The 18,369-nt window shown below is 41.3% G+C and overlaps 1 long non-coding RNA gene across 1 annotated transcript in view; it reads left to right on the top strand.

The window, feature by feature from the left end:
• Positions 1–18,369, top strand: part of LOC146979050 (uncharacterized) — a 129,321-nt gene that overhangs the window by 69,071 nt on the left and 41,881 nt on the right. The window lies entirely within an intron of this gene.

The raw sequence follows: 18,369 nt of genomic DNA, 5'->3' as shown, positions 1-18,369 counted from the left end.
CACAGTATTTTATGTTTTTATGCAATCGCAGACAGTGCGACACAAACAGAATGACTAAGTAGAGGGAAACCGTGGTGATACGTGTGTGTATGTGTACGCACCCGTGTGTGCGAGAGTGTATTACAGAAGGGTAAAAAGATATGCCAAGTGTGGAATAATGGTTTGGCATGTGTGAAAATGAACACAGTGATTGGGATTAATGACCTTATGGGAGCCTAAAGTGGGCATAATGAGCTGGAAAAGGCATATTCTAGATAAACCCACTGGAATGGTAATGGAACAAACTGCTGGAGTCAGGGCCCAGTGTTGAGAGATATCGAAGTTAGATTTAGACCTGATGGATTTCAGTTGTGTGCACCTTAGGGTGATGAAGCCCTCTGACTCTGCATTACAGCCAACTTTTCCTCATACTCTTTGGCATCCCGAGTGTAATGTTAAGTATCAATCATTAGTGGTGCTTAATATGACTAATAAAGGAATTTTCTACTCAGCCAAGCTGTGCACATTTGTAGCTGTGTATGTAATGGATGCTCTTTTTTCATAGTTGATTAGCTGTGTGGAAATGTGTACATTCCTGGACCAAAAACTTACTTCTTCTCTTCTAACTTTTTTCACAACCATTTTGCCATAAAGGGACATTGTGTAACTTCTCCTGTTATCTATTCATGAAAATCGATTATTTCGTTTAAAAGTATGTTTTTCATTAATCAGTAATCACCCCCATCAACAAACTGAAGTGTTTCTTTCAGCTCTGAATTAGCCGTTCATATCATTCATATCTACATGGAGCGGGTAAGCTCGGTGCTGGCTGCCATGTCGTGTCGCCATGTTTTTACGTTCAGTGGCAGCGTGACGGTAGGAAACCACGGAAACTCAGCGGAGACACCGGAGCTGTCGGCTCAGGTCGAGGTGGCGTCTGTGAAAAGTCACCGCGGTAACACAGTGAGGAGGAATGGAGCGTTACACTGATGCTGCATTCACCTGCAGTCGGGCAGACGGCCGTCGGTAACAAACCAGATGTCATTTTAGTCACAGAAGTCCAGAGAAAGCCGGTGAAACGTGGGTCAGGTAAACAATACGACATCGCCATGACAACATATTGTCACGTGTATTGTTTTGCCTCGTGCTGACGGACCACTTGTTTACATAGAGGCTTGTTTATACCGTTACGTGCAGCAGCTGTCGTCCGTCTGCTGTCTGCCCAATTTCATGTGAATGCAGCATGAAAAATACAATTGAGTTGCTTGCGATATACAACCGCAACGCTAGATGGGAGTAATTCCTACACAATGTACCTTTAAAATTGCATTACTGTCGTTTCTATTCTGCAGGATGCCATCCTAATTGTGTTTCAATCAATGCAATAAAAACCAACAATCAAGACATTAAAATAAATAATAAGATTATACAACTATTGAAACCAAACATTTATTAAAAGTATAAAAACCATTGAGTCATTTGATCTCAACATTCAACGGCCTTCATGTTGACGTTTAACCCCATGACCACTGATTGGTCAGATCACACTCAGGGCTGACAAGATTTGTCCACAGGCAGTCACATCACCTCTGTCACCTCCTGTCCTTGCTGTTGTGGGGAGTTGTAGTCCAGCGTCACATATATATAATATATTTACGGTATTATTTATTCATAGTGTTTTTCTTATTATTCACAAAACAACAATCATCAGTGAACAGATCCTCCTATCAGTCTTGTCTGTGTAGCCAAAGCCTGTAACTCCCTCCCACCATAGAGCTTCATTATCGTCAAAAGACTATTAAAAACACACCAGTGAGCCCGGCCATTCCACTTGTTGTCATGTTCCTCCTTTGCAATGGACATGGTTAATGTAATATAGTTGTATTTAGTTGCACATACACTGATGTACTTCAATGAAAAAACAACACTCATAACACTAAAAAAAGAACGAATAAGTGCACTAAATCCACAACTGAAAATAGCCTGTAACAAATAAGCATTTTATTCTATTTCGAATAAGGTTTGTTTGTTAACTGGGGAGAATAAGGCCTAGGAAAGTTTTATTTTATTCTTCTCATGGAATTTGTCATGGCCAACTTTACAGTATGCTTTAACAATGTGTATTAATGGCCCAAAATACAAATGTGTGGGAAGCATGAAACAAACCTCACAGTCTGGTGCCAAAGTCCTGCTCTTTGCATGAACCCTCCTGCGTTGCAGTATAAGAATGTCCCACCTAAACTGGACAAATTGCCAATGAACGTCATCCAGGCAGCAGCTGATTTCTTTCAAAACATTTTTGGCAAAGCAGATAAGTAGTAAATAATGTATATTGGTGATCGAGTACACAGTTAGAATAATGAGATGGATTGTTTCAGGACAAAAGCAATGATTCATTACTTAGGCATTTGCTCTTGAATTGAGTATGGGCCTGTAAATTCAGTTATTTGAAATGCAGTATCGTTTTCAGACTTTGTAGCCTGCTGTACAATGGTGTCAATCCCAGTTTGACAGATAAGATATGAAAAGTTGACTTTTGCACAGAGTCATCCTCAACAGCTGCCTCGTGGCTTCTTCTCACTGTCTTTCACTGTGTTTGGACCTTTCCTCGAGGCGTCCTCCTCAGTTTGTGCTGCTGGCTCTTGGGACAGATGTCTCTGGTTGTCACTCACAACAGGGTTTCAAGTAGAGGTTGAGAGAACAGGAGCAGGGATACATAATGGAGAGTAAGTGAAGGGTGTAAAACTGGCCCTCTGGGGGGATCACCTGTTCCGAATGGAGTGGTGGAGGTCAGAGGAGAAAGAAAAGGGTGGATTGGCAGAGGAGGAGTGAAATGAAGAGTGAGGAGGGTGAAATGAAGCAAAGAGAGGAGTTTGCAGTGAACATGTGTCACGCACAGCTGCTGTCTTAGTGTCTGTCGGCAGCGCTTCAGGCTTTAGGCCTCGACTGTGGGCACCAGAGTCAGGAGGGGGGTCATGGGAGGCAGGCAGTGAAGGAAGGCAAACATTGTGTGAGGGACAAGAACATAGTGACACCATTAGAGCATAATGAGGCCACAGGGTCATCGAAAGAGTTGAATAAGATAGAACAAGTGAAACAATACAAAACAGTGTGCACAGCTCGCTTGCTCCCGCGGAACGCGTGCTGCTCGCTCACTGCTGCTGATTGAAGGTTGTCACAAGAACCGATAAGAACCTTTTTTTCGGTACTGTGAAACTTTGCCCTCAGCGCGTCGTGTCGAGTCCTGTCAGGACCGATGCAGACGTTACACACGGGCCAGAGCACGCGCTGAGTCTCGGTGCGGCTACAGTCGAGCTTGCGGTCCGTTTATGTGAACGCGGATTGATTTTGTTTTTTTTTCTACTTAAATCGTATATGTATCGAGAATCGTGGAAATATACTAGTATTGGTATCGGTATATAAGAAAGCTCAAGTGTGTTGTTCTTATACCTGACATTGTCCTGGGCTAGTTGTTAGAATGGTGGGGTCAGTGATCTTCAGTGGCAGATTTCCCTTATTGTCTACCCCTGTAATCACACGTCTTCCACCAGTCCTGCCAAGCAAATAGTTCTACTCCTTGACGTCCATTGGCAGAATGGGGCCATGGGGACCAGCCAGAGAATTTATGTGACCAGGTTAGTGAGTAGTAAAGGAGATGACTCTGGGAATGAGTGCTGGGCTGTTTAGGTAAAGCTGTAGTTGCTCTCCCAAAGGTCCTCTTGATCATCACATGTGCCCTCTGGAGATAATGACTCAGTTCAGTGCTTCCCTGCTCCCGTCACACGCTCATCATATCACTGAGCGAGATGTGGGCACCAGGGAAAAGTGTACACACACATGAAAAACACCCAACACACACACACACACACACATACGTATGTACCCAAACAGTTCCTATGCTTAAATGTGGTTTTCCTTGACATCTATGTCTGCCCTCATCACTCTTGTGTTTGTGGCATGTTGGCAAATGGCTTTGGTGTTTGTGTATGTGTGTGCACATGAGAGTTGTCATGTGTTTATGTGCCATATGTCTTACAATGCTGGTAAATGGCCCCACTGGCTCTCCAGAGCCTGATTCCACTTTGACAGGCAAACGACCACCCTGACCGCCAGGATAAACCAATAGTCCGTACAGATGGATGCCCACACTCTTGATGATGAGAGGACTTTATGACCAACATCGAAACCAACAGTAAAATTGGGGGTTGGGGAGTCAAGACCATGTATAGAGCGCTTTACTCATTTCATACAGCCAATGATACACTTTATAAACACACATCAAACCTTGAAATGCGTCAGGTTCAATCTTTAAAAAATGTCAGGTGTTCGCTTCTCTCTTTTTTTAACATATAGAGGTCTCCTTAGAATAGCTTTGATGTTATCATAAACCTACTGTAACCCGTATAGAGATGCAGACTGTGCTTCTTAACTCTTGATGTACTGTTTGACTATGAAAGGAAGCCAATATACAGTATACTGATGCAAAATCCACCTCTGGTTTAAATTGATTTGATTACCATTTGATTAAAGTGCTGTCATCTCACAGTTGACAGCACTTTGATTTGTACAGAGAATTTTAAAACTGGTGCAATTGGTTCAAATTCAGAACTGTGTTTGTCACTCAACCCAAGGCCTCATATATGAATATTTTCTCGTTTTAGATTAGAAGTTGCTACAAACCTGCAAAGTTTTGCCCCTGCTAAATACCCAGCATTAGCATTAGCAGCAGTTAAGTTATCAGTCTAACATCATTCCTTTGCTGTCTTGAGCATTAGAAAGAAACAGTGGTGGGTATGGTATATTTTCCCTGACTGAAGTTAGCACACTAACCAGGTAGCTCCGGCTTGTCTCATCATTTTTCTGATAGCAGCTCACTGTAGCCTCTAATCTGCCCTGAAGACATAGGCAGTGTTCAGAGGGTGTATTATAACCTCATGCATTATAAAGACAATGGTGGCCAAAGCTCGCCAAGTGAAAATCAGCACCTCCCACACTCAGCAAAAAAAAACCCAGTTTAGCAGCAGAGAAACCCTACATACTGTATAGTTCCTTTCAGTGCTGTTTGTGTGTGCGTATTTGTAATTTATACATATACAATTGTTTACATTTGGAGCAGTTTAACTCTGACATTAACATATTGGACACTATTCTCCTGCTCCAGCACCCACAGCTTTCTGCATACTCTGTTTCCTACCACCCAGCCAAGACCAAGTCTGCAGATACAGGCTGGGGGAGCTCTGGACCTACTCTCCTCCTGGAAAAAAAATGTTTTAGTAGCTGTGCAGCACAAATATTTCCCTGATAGAATGCAAAATAAATCCACCGTGCAGGTCTGGCCAGTGTTTCTCAGAACAGCTCTACATCCAGAACTAACAGGGACAGTCAAATATGATCATATTGACACACTGGCTCCCTGCTCCCTCAATAACTAAAAAAATGACTCAGAGAATGACTTGACTTCATTATATATAACGATGTAGCATGCAGACGCTAATGTTTTTCAGCTCTCTCAGTCTCTGTATTTACCTCGGCAATGGGCCAATTTGCCAAAATGTTGAACTATCCCTTTAATGTGAATTTGCATAATAAACAAACTTATAATTCCATACAAGGCTCCCCTGATTGCTCAAAGCACTGTTCAGATAAATGTCATTCACGGTAGAATGAAAGTATTCACAAGTTTGAACTCTTCTTTATAATTTAATCACTGAAAATAAACAGAATGGATACGCAATGCAGAAAACACTTTAGCTGAAATTAGCTGACAAGCAATTCAATGTTAAACAAAAGAAAAGTAATGCCTTACTTTGTTACTTGTTGCTTACAGTAATTAGTTACACTACTAGTTCCTTACTTTTAGATTACTCCATGACATCGTCGTGTTTGCAGCGGTGGATAACTGTTTCTGCCCTGGGCACAGCTTACATTTCACCATCACATTCTTTTCTTTTCGGGCTCGGGCTCCGACTTACAGGGGTGACAATGCATGTGTGACGTCACGTGAGGGAGTTGGTCAATATCATCATTTACAGGCAGTATTTATCATTACCATCATTACCATTTATTTAATTTTGAACAACGCAAAAATGGGGAAATCCTCTCAAATCGTTTTATTGTCACTGTTTAAAAGAGTAACAATAGTAGGAAAGAGTAGGATGCAGAGCAGCATTCATTTACAAGTTTAATCAGCACCGATTAAACTAAATGTGTGCTCCGGCCACAGACATCCAGACTACAGGCTCCGACCCCTTCCTTGGGTAAGTTGGCGTTCTCATCGAGTCGAAAATATAATGGATCGAGCCGCCGGCTTCCTTTTTTTTTTTTTGCTTAATGCTCGTAAGTCTGGCTGTGTTGGGTCCGTGATTCAACACAGGTTTTAATTTCCAGAAATCACAATACAGGCAGTATGCCATAGGGCTGTTCGATTTTGCCCAAAAGTAAAATCTCGATTTTCTTCTCTCAAAAATCGATTTCCGATTACGATTACGTTTTTTTTGTTAAATTACAAACTATTTTGTGTGCTGTTTGTGTCTTTTTAAATGGACCTAGATCTATCTATTCAAAACTTTGTTTCACAATAGGCTACAAAACAGTTTTCTGTCTGTCTGTCTGTCTGTCTGTCTGTCTGTCTGTCTGTCTGTCTGTCTGTCTGTCTGTCTGTCTGTCTGTCTGTCTGTCTGTCTGTCTGTCTGTCTGTCTGTCTGTCTATCTATCCATCTATCTATCTATCTATCTATCTAAAAACGTGACGTCAACTGACTGCCTTCCACTGATTGGCCAGAGCGTTGTCACCGGAAGAGTCGCAAGCGCGACGTCCAACCATACGTCCGTCACGAGAATCAATACCGCTCATTTTACAGTAAAAACACACCGACAAACTGTTATTCTGTCACCTGAGTTAAATGTCTGCTGTGTGGAAAACCACGCGGTCCGTAATCGAGACGACACGGCTGTAGCCGCTGTTATATGACGACCCCGCCCCCGCTGAAGAACTCAGCTGTAACTTAGAAAATCCTTGTCATATCACAGTACTGCTGTGATATGACGGCCGAGTCGAGCCGAGCCGAACCGAGCAGAGCAGACCTGTAACTGTGTAGTGGAAAAGGGCCGTTGGTCTTTTCGGCAATGAAATCCTCGCTGGTCATAGCAGAATGCCAACATGCTTGTTTACAGTGTGTGGGGAGAGCAGTGGGAGAGCGTGATGGGAGGAAGGAGGCAGCAGTCATTACGGTAATTCAGCGCAGCGCAGATTCATGAATGGGGGCTTACCGTAATTACCCTAGTTAGAGTAAAAAATCGATTTTTAGGATTTCACGTTTTTAACATCGTCCTAGGCAAATAATCGCGATTACGATTTTAAATCGATTAATCGAACAGCCCTAGTATGCCATCTACTGTGCATCACCAGTAACACAGTAGATGAAGTGAGTAAGTGACTGAGCTGAGGCTCTGTAAGACGGGTGGGTGGAGGGGTCAGCGGTGTGGAGCGGTGTGGGTCTAGCGGACACGCGTACATCAGTTTTTGATTCATAACTGTAATGTGATTACTGACGTTATCAACAGTAATGCATTACATTACTGTGTTAAAAACAAATGTAATCTGATTACAGTAATGCATTCCTTTGTTACCCCCCAACACTGTTTAGCAGTGAATTTATACATACATGTGCAAATAAGATGAATAGTCCAAATGTTCATATTGAACACCAAAAAGCCAAACATCAAAAAATAGCCAAAAAAGCTTTCAAAAAAGATATGGCTAAGACTTAAAAAAGTGTTTTTATCTCAAGATGCTTAATGAGAGCCTCAAACCACTGATTACTTCAGATTGGTTGGAGAATGGTGCATCAAATATCCTCATGCAGAGTGTGGACAAGCCTGATTTGGTATTAGTGTGACTCAGGTGTGAGAACTGTCTGTGCTGCTCTGCTCTTTTTCATGTGCCCTTGGAGAGAGGCCAGATTTCTTCAAGACCCCACCTCACCGCATGCTTGATCCCAGCACACAGAGACGAGTTAGACGTTGAGCAGTTTGGAAAAATGACGGGTAGCTGCTCTCTGCCAGTGTGTGTTTGCTGACCCACTTTCACACAGTGAGAGAGAGATAGAACTGTAAAAGTTCTCCCCCCTTCCTTCCTCCTGCTCTGCCTCCTCTAACTCTCTCTGCCCTGGCATCCTAAGGATGCAGCGGTGGCTATGGCAACGCTGCAGTAGTGAGTAAAGAAGGGGAGGCTTCCTTCTCACTCACTGCTTTCCCCACCTTTTCTCTATGTCTTCAGTTTTTTTTTTCTTCTCCTTGTCAGCTCAAGGCTGTGTCACGGGTATACATCTAGATGTTGTCTTTATAATTACAAAGATCCCTATCTTCTGATTTATTTAGCATGGCTGACTTGGGATTTTTCCCCGCACTGAGCTTCTCATTTAGCCTAATTTGTATCAAATCACTTTTTACACTATTTCAATTTGGCGTATATTATAAAGAGCAAAGGGCAGAATCAATCAGCGCAGACTATTTCTTCTAGGAGACAAACACATTGCATCACTCTGCTCACATACAGGAGTGACAGTGTATCGGTTGCAATGGCTGCCACTAGAGAAGGATCCAGAGGACTGTGAGGATGCTGCCATGAACCAGTTGTTAAGGGATACTGTTGTTGTGCTGCTGACTATACCCTTTCAGCTTACTCCTGATTCCTGGATAACTCTTCTCTTCTTTGTGTGTGCATGTCCGTGTGCGTATGACAGTGTGTCCATCTGTGTGTGTGTGTGTGTGTGTGTGTGTGTGTGTGTGTGCATACACCTAGCATCTCTTTGGCACAGTCCCACCGCCCCTGCCCAGCAGTTTGAAGCTGAGGACTCCTGGCAAAGACAGAAGGGCTTTTGGGACCTGCAGCCGAATGAATTTTTCATTCACTTCCCTCCGCCAACTCTCGCCCCCACTCCTCCCCTCTCTCCCTTTCTCTCTCTCTCTCACCAGTCCTCTCGCTCTCCCATGGACAAGTATAGTCTCTTGCTCAGTTTGCGATAGCACACCTGGTGCCCGTACAAACAGGGGGAGTTAACACAAAAGCTCACACTTGCGCACACACACACACACACATTTACTCATGCTCAAGCACAGCATGTAGCCTGCAGACAGAATAAACAGCTCCTAGACAACGGTGCTTGGTATTCTACTTTCCAGCGTTTTTCTTTTTTTTTCTATTTTTTCCTCCATCCTCTTCTTTTCTGAGTCCCTGAGGCCGGGCAAGTGGAGAAAGGGCAGAGGAATGCAGAGGAATCCTTTCTGCAGGGAAGTGTTAGCAAAAAAATACATGACAGTAGGAGGGAATACACAGTGGAATTGCACACATTCGCACGTGCATACGAGAGCGAAGATGAACACATCAACAAACATACAACCAGCCAATGCTGTGCCCACAAAACTGTGTCTTTTGCAGTGTTTTGTGGTAACTTTGTACTGTAGTCATTCACTGGGGCTGAAGAAGAAGAAGAATGGCAAAGATTTAGTGACTAAATCCTGTTTAAGCCAAGCCACACAGATGAGATGGGCTGATGAAAGAAACAACAACAATCACTTTTGTCATCTGCCGTACGCATTCCCTTCTGCATCCATGCACTCACAACACACAAAACAATGACTGTGCAAGACAACCTGACATGTCCTTTTCATGGGCCAGAAAATAGAGCTGTCAAGTGGCAGTGGCATGGCCAAGCCATTGAACCCGGACAGATTCCTCAAGCAAAATTGCCTATCAGAAAGCAGGTGAACCTTGAGGCCATGACATTTTAGATCTCAGCTCCCGAGACATTTACCATCTCAGTAGGTGACATGTTACTGTGGCCTGCTGTCTGCGCTTGGACGTATATGACTTGGCAGGTCCCACAGCTTCAGGTAATGTCAGACATGCAGGGATGTTGTGTTATGTTATTGTGGAAGCTGTTTGTGTCTCGGGTGCTTCCGTGGCGGTGGTTTAGGAAGGGCTGCTCGTCGCGTGAGTCTCGGGGGAAACTGAAAATGGTTGCCTCCATTTGCTTCTTACACTCTTTGAACAGTTAGAAGATTCCCTTGATCAATTATTGATCAAAGCCATTACAAAGCTCCATGAAAAAAAAAAGTTGCAAGTGCGCGATTCATGGTGTCCACAGTCGCAGGAGTGTGTTTCTGTTTGTGGTGGAAAAAGAAAATGTTTTGAGCGAGGGGCATACAGATGGGGAGGGAAATGGCTGAAGAAGCAGGGGTAGGGGATAAAAGGAGGGAAAAGCATCTACTTATGTGGTTTCACAGTAAAATGAGATGTATTTTAGTTATTTAAGGTATTTTCTGCTGTGTGGAAGAGGATTGCAAGGGTTCTTTGGGGAAATGAAACATCTCTAACTTTCCCATTCTTTATCTTTTTATTACTGTATTCTGTATTCAGCATTAAAAAGAAAATCCGCCCTGAAAATTACATTTTGCCTTTGCTGTGACTTTGGACACTAAATTCAACATCTGCAAACACACAATTCTGTCATCTTAAGCTGAAAACTGGGGCAAGAACTGAAGTGATAATGTCACCAGGTGCCACTTTCTGGCACCAGACCATTGACAGAGAATCTGCAAGCGACTCTGTGGCCTTATAGAATTTTTGGTTAAGACATATTACATTCAAATGAGTTTTATTTTAATGTAGGGCGGAATCAGAGCATGCTCCTATATCCCAGTAAATCACAATGGGTGCTGTCATACTGTCTCAGGATTTGTTCTATTATTAACCGACTGTGGAGCGGTTCCAGGACTTGTAAATCATATACTGCAGTCTTGTCTCTCTGCTGCTCAGCTTATGCAGAGATTTGGTCAAGTTCAGAAATTAAAAATGAACAGCTCAGTGTTATGTGAATTATTTTCAAAGATGTTTTTTTTCTTTTATTTTACGAGGAGGGGCGGCAGTTGAGTGGAGCAAAGAATAGTTATATAGCAACAGTACAATCAGCACTGGGGCAAAGGGTTAAACATACTGTAGGATGGGCACTGGAAGATTGACAGCAGTTAATTTTGTGTCATCTTCCAAAATAATAATTTCAGATTCTACGATGTATGCCGATTCTCTCGTATGTAGTCGCATTTTTAACATGTATCTGCATGTATGTACTGTAGGAGTATGTATGTATGTACTCCATGTATAAAATGTATGTAACCTTTTCAATGTCTGTACTCTCTGTATGTAAAAGAGGCTATGTAATACACATTGTATGTATGTATGTAAAAATTCAAAAAAAATATGTAAAAAATTCAAAATGTATTTTTTTTCCAAAAAAAAAATCGATGTATGAAAAGAAAATCGATTTATGTATGTAAAAAAGATATCGCGATATGTATGTGAATGTATTTTATGTCCATGTATTAAACATACTGTAGGATGGGCACTGGAAGATTGACAGCAGTTAATTTTGTGTCATGTATGTATGTATTTCAGAATGTATGTATGTATGTATTATATGTATTTATATATAGCTATACCTACTGTATGTATGTATGTATGTATGTATGTATGTATGTATGTATGTATGTAGTTCCCTAAATCTGCAGCAAATACTGGTGTAGGAAAATGTGTTAAGAGCTGGCATGATACCATGAGCAGCTAACATGTGAGTTAATGACAACCTTCATTATCCTGTGCCTATTAGTCTGTGCCTAATGAAGGTTGTCCTCATTAGCCTGTACCTCCTAAAAGTGCCAGATAAATTCATGAACATGTTTACTTTGTATCCTCTGGTTACAGGCAATTGAATACATTATGAACACAGAAATAGGGCTTCAACTAACATAGTTACTTTCACTGTTGATTACTCCATGTTTTCTAACTGAATCGATTAATCGTGCAACCCCAATTTTTGCATCACAGTTATATTTAATGATGTGAAATTATAACCTTGTTTCTTTTCTATAAAAAATATATTTATATAAAAAGGTCATAGGAACTCTACTGTTTATCACCTTATTGTGGTTGCCAAGAATGTGCAAGTAGTTTGGCTTTTACAAGTTGTCAATATCATTAAAAAACAGGTAACCACCCTTTAAAAAAAGAATGTTGTTTGAGAATAATGAGGTGTGGTGTATGTTTTATTTCAGAGTACTGTTTGCCATGTGCCTCATGTCCATCCTGCAAATGTATGTGGAATTATAACTGAGGAAAGTGAAGGAGAGTGAAGCCAGCTGGGTTTATTGGCTAGATGGTTGCAAGGTGCTTGGTGGATTGTAAGGACTGAAGACATGTACTGACTCCTTAACATCCATAGGGGTTTATATTACTTTGTACATTCATCGTTGTCCTGCCATTATTGTTACCATATGTGACAGTGGTTTAGATCAAAGTGAAGTTTGAACATGTTGACTAATGACTAAATAGAATGATGGAGAACATGACAGGTCCTTGAACGTGAAACCAAGACATCTTGTTTCCCTGATAGATGACTCCAGTAAGTCCCGCCCCCCTTCTATTTTAGCAAATGTTCATTTTCAGTAGCTCTCATCAGGCTGATGTATGTTCAAGTATTTGTAGGTATTTGATGCTATAATGGGAGGTGACATCATGATTGACAGCTGAGGCTGGCTCACGAGAGGTGTATGGGCATGACCTCAATAACCTACTGACATCCACCGATGACGACTGTGCAGAATCTGGCTAAACGTTAAATATGTAACCTACAGTATTACCTGCACTGTCGTGATTGGCAGTTGTAAACTTAGACACAATGTTCCTTCTGACCACCATCAACACGCTGACATCCAACATGGATTACAGGTATTAGATGTTATGAAGAGTGTCAGGGACTGATAATGACAATTGGCAGCACATATGAATAGAATAAAAGAAAACAATTAGCCCTAACAAAGATTACAGCACTTAATAACAATTTGAAATGCTGTATAGTTATAAAAGCTTCCCTCATTACCGTGCATTATGTGGCATTAAGTGTCATATTCATTTATCCTATCATCTTAATACATGATGATTGTCAAGCTCAGTAATTAATCTGAGAACCTTTTCCTACATTTAAAGGAATAAAACCACTTGTATCTTGAAACTCCGGCAGGTGTTTTCCACTAATATAAAGAAGTAAAAAAAAAAATAAAAAAAAACTAACCAGTGCATTAGTGAGGGACTGGGGGTGTTTGATTGAATTCACATCTGTCTGTTGATGTGTGCTTTAGACTCTGACTCAAGCTGAGTACTAATGGCCAATTCAAGCCAATTACAGCCGTAATTGCAGAGCTCTTGGCATTTGGCCTCATGAGGAGAGAAACCTGCCCTGATTGGTCTGGCCAGGTAGTGAACAGAGAGGGACAGAAATAAACCCATTTGGAAGATATCCATTTGACATAGTAAAAAAAAGAAAAAAAATCTCAGCAGTTTCTCGTGAAAAAACACCAAAGTTTGGCTTGATACTTGATAGTATAAATTCTCTACTTTAAATGGAACAATTAGCAACTTCATGAATCATATTAACTGTTGCGTGCCCTTGTTGTACTTTTACAGTAGAGATATGCATGTATCCTTTCACGGTGTCATGTTTTCCACAGTGACTCCTCTCACTGTCAGCTCCAGGAAACAGCTTGTCTGTTTTCTGCCCACATACCAGAGGACCTGGCCAGACACACACTGCCCAAGAGAGAAGCTGCCATTTCTACAAACGTGTATAGAGAAATGTTTACTTGCAATGGCTACAGCAGACATCCCTGAGTTAGATATGCAGCTCTTATTTTATTTGGCCTCAGTGTTATTCAGTAAGCTGTGCATTCACTCTTCTTGCAGTCTGCCCTCATAAAAAGGTGCAGATCATTTTAAATCATTACTTAAATGTCCAGTGTGTTATAATTGCCAAGGTTTATTGGCAAAATCTGAATATACTATTTGTATAAGTGTATAATTATGTATAATTGCTATAAAATAACATTTTCGTAGCCTTATAATTATCCTTTTATACATATAGCAACGGTCTTGCTTTAGAGAGTGTCGCACTCATGTGCCATGTTTGTACGGCGGCCGAACGAAAAATCCAGCCAGCCAGAGAGTGCATTTTGAACCAACAAAGAAGGCGGTGGGAGGAAAGAAGAAGTAAAACAGCAGACATATGGTAATATGGTTTAGATCTTCACCTTGATCGCTCCATGCTCCTGAAATTCTCCCAGTCGTCTTAGTTGTGGTAAACAAGTTTTTTGGTCCTCGGAGACCACCGTCACTTTGCCGACAGGAGGGGTAAATGCGAGCGACTGAGTGAGCGCTGCAATCCAGAATCTGAACACTAGATATCACGGTTTTCCCCCAATTACACACTGGACCTTTAAAATGTAGCATGTGTCCCTGTTGGTTAATATAACATATACTGTACACACACTCGGAGGTTAAAAGAGCTCTGGCACTTTTTCTGGATGTTTTGGACAGCAATGGCTAAACTTAACATGAAAGATGTTTCTTTTCTCTTTTCTAAGGATGATTATTCTACTTTTCCTCTGTGTCTGTATGTTGTAAACTAAAAATGCAATAGGCCATCTGTCAATATTTTTTGACTTCTACACCCCCCCTTGAGGTCACAGTCAAACAAAACATGCAGGCACCTATGTATGTGTGCTAAATAAGCTCTAAAAGTGGCACAGAATTGTATGTTTTAGCAATAGAGGAAGTCGACTTCCTTTTGTTTGGGACCATTTTCAACTACATATTTGATGCACTAATGAGTATTAACTGCAGCAGAATGAAATATGTGGAACTGACTCAAAATAACCTCCAGAACCCATCTTCATCATAATGAAGAAACATTTCAGCCAGTGCAACGATGTGCTGAATTGTTTTAATGGATTTTTGGACAACATTGGAGCTGTACGGCACAACAGGCCATCACAAGCCCGGGCTAAACAGATATTGGTTTTCTGTTGTTTCACAAAATATATGGACAGTAAAACAAATATATTTTTCTATTTTAAATGTAGTGCTGATATTTGTCTCTAAAACAACCTTGGATTCCTTGAAGCACTGACTCAACTAGATGCTGGAAACTTTCCACAGGGGTCCCGGCCCATGCTGACTTGATAGCATCACACAGTTCCCGCAGATATTTAGGGGCAACATTAATGCATCTGATGGCACATTATGCTGCTGGAAGCATCCATTTGGAAAAGGGTTGACTGTGGTAATAACTGGGTGAACTTGGTCAGCAAGAAATCCGCGAGTACACTTTGGAGTTTAAATGATGCTCAGTCGGTGCTCTGTGAGGGGACATTTTTCAGTTTTTTTCTGCTATGTTAGATCCTGTGAGCGGATCTTGTTGTAGGAACCTAGAGTGCTTGTACTTGAGACATCTGTCTGCACATCACTGCTTTCACAAAATGAGTTTAGTGAGTTTGCAGCCTGTCAACAAGCATGAAGACATCCCGCCACTCTCTTCTGACCTGCTTCATCCATGATGCATTTTGCATCCTCGGTGGTACTGCTTCTTTTGGGATGATTGATTTTTCTTGTTGATTTTTGTTTGTTTAGTTTTTTCGCTGCTTTCCTCCTCAGTCCCCTCCCATAGCACATGAATACCCCTGTGTGATGGCTGTTTTGTCAGATGCTGCAACCGTCACATCTGTAATGATCATGCCATATTCAAAGTGACTTAAATCCCACGTCTTGCCCATTCCAACATTTAACATTTAGCTGAACAGCAACAGAGCCTCTCAACTCTGCGTGGCTGCCTTATGTCTTATTTAGACATCACTCAGTCCGGGAAGGCAAACGGTTTGCATAAAAGGGGGGATGGGTGAAGTGTTTTTTTTTCGTTTTTTGGTTGTTTTTGTTTTTTGAGGAAGATAGAGATGAAGAGAGAGAAAAACAGAGGCGCATAGCCTGAAAGCTGATATGACAACAGAAATACAAACATTGAAGTCAGTGTGTTTGCTGATAATTGGATTCTACCCTCAATAATGGTTACTGTGTTTATTTTAAAGCAAGTAAAACGCAGCAGCCAAAGTTAGTCATCTGTATACCTCATTATATTGCAGTCAGCTGTGATTTTGATGCCGACGACTGCACTAACGTTTCGTGACAGCAAAGGTTTGTTTCCCTTCCTTTTTTTAGAGCAGCAGAGTTAACAAAAGCCTCTATTGAACGTCTATTTTCAGCCTTTTCAAAGTCAGCAGTCGATTTAAAGACCTCTTCCCTATGAGGGGATACTAATGTGATTTTCCTGAAGTTGCCCCCAAATTCCTCTGTAGCCTTCAGTTAACCATCTGCTGGGATGGGAGGGAGCACATGGCAGAAGATGTGTTAATGAATGCATAGTTATATAATCTGAACCTGTGGTGGAGGAGAAGACCACATCTCTTGTCTGGAGAGAAAGGTAGAAGACATTCTTTGTTCCACCAGTGCCCCCAAGTGGTCAACAGTGGCATTTTTCTTCCCCTCCTGTCTTCACCTTTTCAAAGATGACATGACAACTGCTGCTTTGCCTTTTCTCTTTCTATAAAGAATAACTCAAGAGACGTAGAAGCTGATGTATTGCACGTGACAGGCTGATATACGGACGGTATTGCTTTTTCGATGACCACTGTTAAACGGGCAGCATGCTGACACAGTACACCACACAGCAAGGACGACTATTACAAATCAGTCCCCACCCAGCCCTCCCTCTTTTCCTCCTCCTGCCAAAACGCCATACCTGGTCCTTGCCCTGGCCAGTCATCATGCCCCTTATGAATCAAAGACACTGGAGCAGAAGTACAGAGAGACAAGGACTTATGAGCACTTGGCTCTGCCTTCCCCATTTTGCCTTCTTTCTCTCTCTCTCATGCGGCCTGTACATTTTTTCTCGCTCCTCTTCTGCATCTATCTGTCTAGCTAGGTTGGATGATAAATCCTCCAGCAAGGTTTAAAGCACCAGCGGAGCAGAAACAGCCCAGGTTACACTCTGTTCACATCAGCTAATATACATAACGGGTCAATGTAGAGTATATGAGGATTTGTGCAAACTCAAACTCTTCTCTGCCTTTACACCCACCAACAAACACATTTTTCTTTCTCTTCAGTTCTTAAGTTTAGTTTAATTGAGTTGCTTTATTGGCATAACTATTTATTACAATCAGTGTTGCTGATGCAGTAAAACTACAGCTTATCCTGAACAGCTGCACTATATTATTTTGTTTATTTATCTTTTTTCAGTTTGGACATTCTGAAAGCTAATACTTCATTCTCAGATTTCAATTCTGATGCAAATTGTTTATTTAGAAAAATCGCTTTCTCCAAAGGTAACTAAATGAGCCCTCCAGCACCTCGAAAGCTTAGTGTTTTTATCTTATTCATTTAATTATTATATCCCTTTAAAATTGCAGAGCACTCAGCAAAAAAATAGTCCAAAAATTGCAACTTTTCATTTTTGCAAAGCAAATGGAAAGACGTGACATGAACTGACACGAGGACAGGTCTCTTTGAGTTCAAAATACTTGAGTGAAAAATTTAATAATTGAAATAGCAAGTAGCTCTGGTGAGCTGCAGCTAGCTCATAGTTAACATCTGGTTAACAGTTGCAGTTGGTAGTTTTGTGTTCAGGATGAATGAACAGGCTGCTCACAGTTATATGTTCTGTGTGTGTATTGTACACTGCATCTACTCTAGTCTCATGTGTCACTGCTGTAAAAGATGAGACAGGCTATGCTTGTTCAGATTGAAATTCTCTGTCGAATAATTCTCAATAATGTCTAGATTATACTGTAGGTCCAGGTCAGATGGTGTTCAGGTCTTGATCTGGACCTCAGCCTCCACCTAGTGACCTCTAGCATACAGACATCTATGTTGCCCCAAATCCCCTGATGTTGAAGCCTAGCAGGCTGCTGGGGGGAATACACTGGATAAAGCTGCACTGATCATCTTTTTTTAGCTCTTATGGCTAGAAGCATATTTTCTAAAATGTCAAAGTGCTCTTTTAAGTAGCTTCAGAGTTAATAAAAGTAGTTTCACCATTGTTTGTTTATTCTGCAATTGGTTGTTTTATTGCTACATAATTCAAGTCTCGGAGTACCAGATTATGTCAGAAGGAGTGGAAATTAAATGTGTTAAGTATGAGTTTGAGTTTGGTATTCTTGAAAATCTGGGTATATTAGTAGAATTCTAAAATGAAGTAGTAATGCTTGTACAAACAACATGGATTTGTAGTGATGAACCTGCCAAAGAAGAGCTTAAGTTTGAGATTGTAGACTGTGCGTGAAGAGCTAATAGAGATAAAGAGTCTATTTTACACATTCTGGTCTTCAGGATTAATCAAAAATAAAGTTGCAAAAGCGGCTACTCCTTCGATTGGAGGGAATTCCCCGCTGTGAGAACTCATATATATGATAATAACACACAGTCACTGTACAGTAACTGTAAAACATGAC

This window comes from Trachurus japonicus, chromosome 11 (genome assembly GCF_045865225.1).
Source record: "Trachurus japonicus isolate A0001 chromosome 11, Traja_1.0".
Lineage (NCBI taxonomy): Eukaryota > Metazoa > Chordata > Actinopteri > Carangiformes > Carangidae > Trachurus > Trachurus japonicus.
The sequence above is the reverse complement of the archived record's forward strand: the minus strand, read 5'-3'. Positions and strand labels throughout refer to the sequence as shown.